The sequence below is a fragment of the Pterocles gutturalis genome, unplaced genomic scaffold, assembly GCF_000699245.1.
Source record: "Pterocles gutturalis isolate BGI_N339 unplaced genomic scaffold, ASM69924v1 scaffold4913, whole genome shotgun sequence".
Classification (NCBI taxonomy): domain Eukaryota; kingdom Metazoa; phylum Chordata; class Aves; order Pterocliformes; family Pteroclidae; genus Pterocles; species Pterocles gutturalis.
Genome location: NW_010125470.1, coordinates 89,067 through 93,108, shown reverse-complemented (window position 1 = coordinate 93,108; position 4,042 = coordinate 89,067). Strand labels below are relative to the sequence as shown.

Here is a 4,042-nt window from a genome sequence, read left to right as displayed (position 1 = left end):
TGCTTGCTTCTCTAACATCCTTTTTCCTTGAGCTCCAGTGATTGGTCTGTCATTGAATCTCTGCATGAATCAGTATTAATAGAGACATGTAGATATTAAGGAAAACCTTGAGACTGAGAGGAACTTAGGATATTCTGCTTAATTATACCACATACGTCGTGTATGAATTAGCAGGCTGTGAGTGTGCACTTACTGGTGCTGTAAAGTCTAAAGATTCTGCTAGGATACATCGCAATGGCAATATATGCATATGAATATGATAGTATGAAGTATCTCTAGGTACTCTTTAATAGCCTTCCTTTTAAATTTATTTTTTTTAAATCTATTTTTAAATTATTACAAAGAAATATAGGATATATTTATATTGCTTACCTTACAATATCTTTTATAGATAGAAGATTTGAATAATAAAATAGCTGCCCAAGGAGATGACAGTATAAAGATATCAGATGCTTCTTGTGATGCGATTAAAGCTATGGAACAATTGGTAAGTTCTTTTATAAAAATTAAGGAAAAATGCTTGTACACTTGCATCTTCTATTTTGTCCTGAAATAATTTCAACTTATTCTAAAGGTGTCTTAATGTTTTAATGTTCATTAGAAATCCATCAAGGAAATTGATCTACAGGATATAAAGCAAAAGATTCTCAATATGAATGAAGCACTGGACAGTTTGAAATGTGAAAACGAAAAACTTGAGGGAGAAAATGAAGAAATTTTGCAAAAAATCATAAATAGGTAATGCCTGGAATATAGATATAGGAAGCAAGCTTTATTTTTTCACAGAAAATATTCCTATAAAAGTGAACCTTGCTTTTATTTTAAGTCTGTCTGCAATTTAACGTGTCAATAATTTCAAATCCCTTCAGGCTGAAATTTGTCATCTAACTTTTTTGACCTTCACTGAGAGAAAAAGAACTAAAATTCTGCATAAGACAAGATACATACTTTGACAGTTAAAATAAAACAAAATTAGGAAGATTCTAAGATTTTCTTTTTTTGTTAACAGAAACCTCAGTCCCAAAAACCTTTTTGGTAAAAACTTCTATGAAGTGTATTTGTATTTTTGTCATATATGATGGTTATAAACGTTGAATCTGAAATACTGTTTTTCTTGATTTTCTTTGAATTCTTGTAAGATATTATGCATACATCTTTTGTAGCTCCTCAGTTTGTTGATTCCACATAGCTGTACTTTAAACTACATTGTATGTAATATTTTCAGTGTATCTGTAATATAACAGCAAATAAATTTTACTTCCTTCTTCCTTTGGACATTAGATGTATGCTGTTTTTATGTATCTGACAGGTTATCTTCTTTATCCCCCTGGTAACTTTGGATTTTATTGTCTGGTTTCAGCAAAGTCATCTGAAAATAAAAGTTCTTGAAAATAGATTCTTACAAGTTTTGTAGAAATTGATGACTGAGTTGAATAAAGGCATCCTGCCAGCATGAAACCATTCTTTACTAGACCCCAAAAATTCCATACAAGAGGTGTGGGAAAAGGGAGGGGATAAAAAGATGAAAGAGAGGAGGAGGTGTATGCATACTCCTTATTGATGCTCCAAGTTGGAATTCATACCTTACATACCAAAGTAAATCACTGATGGGACACAAATGGGTAGGAAACCAGGCTTCTGATGTTGATGGAACTACTTATTGAAATAGTTAGACTATTTTAGAACAAGTGCTGTAGCTTTCCAAATTTTTTGATGGATTAAAACTTTCATCATACATGTTATAATGGAGAGAGATCTTGCCCATGTTGGAAGTATTAACTAATAAGTTGAAAAGGTAAACTCGGATTTGTAAGAACATATACAGACAAAGGCAGAGCGTCAGGAGAGAGAGGGGAGTTCTCAGAAAACAGATTGGGAAAGCATTATTTCTTGAGACTGTCTTGTACACTAAAACTTTACAGGGATCCTAGAAAGACTGGAGAAATTCACAAGAGAAATCCTTTGAACATTACCTATTTCACATATAATCGGTGGTGTTGTGTGTCCTGATTATTGTCCTTCCAAATGTTCAGGAGTTCAAGAAATGCATTTGAAAGTTCAGATTCAAGACTGGGAGAATGGTTATGACAAGGTCCTACTTAAGTTTTCCAGAACAAAAGAAAGAGAGTAGATTTAGATTAGATATTAGGAAGAAATTTTTTACTGTGAGAGTGGTGAGGCAGTGGCCCAGGCTGCCCAGAGAAGCTGTGGATGCCCCATCCCTGGAGGGGTTCAAGGCCAGGCTGGATGAGGCTTTGGGCAACCTGGGCTGGTGGGAGGTGTCCCTGCCCATGGCAGGGGGGTTGGAACTAGATGATCATTAAGGTCCCTTCCAAGCCAATCCTTTCTATTATTCTGTGTTTTTTTTTAAACAGCGGCTATAACTAACTATAATTCTCTTGGGGGCGGGGAGCGGGGGAGGGCGTTACCATTAAGTACTACGGAGAATCACTAAAAAATAAGGAATTTGTGAAAATACAGTATGCAATACCTTGAGACCAAAGACCAAATAATTAGATGGGATCTGAAGTAATTACAATACTCCACCCAATAAAGAGAGTTTCAAGGATATTCTGACTACTAGATGAAACTTCAGTTGCAAATTTGTCCCTGAACAAATCAATTCCATACACTTTTGGTAATGGTTTCTGGTTAGTTCTTAGAGTTTCTGAATCCTACAGCTTATGTTAATACTGGTTTTAACTATTCAGACAATAACCACATCACTTTCAAAGTAGGAAGTTTTCCTACAGATAGACTTGTGACCTTATTCTGAAACAGGTCTCATTAACTGTTCCGTCAGAGATGGATGACTTAATTTTGCAAATTCCAAATGTAGAAGACTTACAAATCACATACTTCATGACACATGCAGTTCTACCTAATTGAGCACTTTTAACCTGTCCATATGCCCCTAACAGCCTCATATGAACAATACTTACAGGACTACATAGGAAAAAGAATACTCTACCAGAAACAAATTACCTGAAGAAAGTAACACATATTCTAAAATACTGACAAAGTTGTCTTTGGTCTCAAGGCATCACATACTGTACCTTCACAAATTCCTCATTTTTCAGTGATTCTCCATAGCATTAGTTTCTTGACCTTCTTTATCAATCTGTCTGTAACTGGTAATCCATTTACAGTTATGACTCTTGTTAGTCATGGTTATGTCACAGCCCTGGTTACTGCTCACACTGGTATTGTTGGTTTGTATCTGTCTCATTGCTAACCTCACTGGTGTGCGGGAAAGTATAATCAGGACTATCTAAATCAATAACTGACTATGCAGCATTTTTCACCCTGGAGCAGATCAGGGTGGTTAGATTGTGTATGGATTGCAGGGAAGCACCAGTGGTGTAGTGGTATCATGCAAGATTCCCATTCTTGGCACCCGGGTTCGATTCCCGGCTGGTGCAGTGAAAAAGCTTTATCTTGCACTCTGTGCAGCAGCTGCAGGTATACATCCTAAATAATCAGATAACTCTGAGCTGTCCCAGAAGTCTGGGATTAAAGCCTGACAGAATGGTCCCTGCTGTTTTGTGTAGAGCTCATTTTGTTAGGAGGGCTATTACAGCTTTAGCAATATCTTTAAAAAATGCTTGTATGTGTTTGTGTAAACCAGTCAGTCACGGCTCTAAGCACAGGGTCTTACAGGTGTGTGATATTGCTGAAACCTCTAGGTCATATTTTGCATTTTGGAAAGATCGTATTGCGGTTTCAGTTCTACTGGGACAGTTCCTGTCACCGTCAGTTTGGTCAACTGCTTGGGAATCACAGTAGGTTGAGTCTAGCTATGGACAATATTTTAACAGAGAAAGGGCAATTTTAATACATAGTACATACATGGTATATGTTGGGTATGGTTCATCAAGATGCATATAAGCAATGCTTTCTGTTCTCTTGCTTTGTGCTTCTGTGTTATTTGAATTTTGGGAAGCGAAATTAAGTTGCTGTGGGCTCGCACTGTTTTACGAGTTTTTGAGGGAACTACATAGAAGATACTGGTGACTGTAACACGGTGTATTTGGGAACCAGT

The 4,042-nt window shown here is 36.5% G+C and overlaps 1 non-coding gene across 1 annotated transcript; it reads left to right on the top strand.

Moving 5' to 3' along the window:
* Positions 1-3,351: 3,351 nt before the first annotated feature.
* Positions 3,352-3,422, top strand: TRNAG-CCC. The gene has a single exon. It is a non-coding gene; the product is annotated as a tRNA-Gly (tRNA).
* Positions 3,423-4,042: the final 620 nt, after the last annotated feature.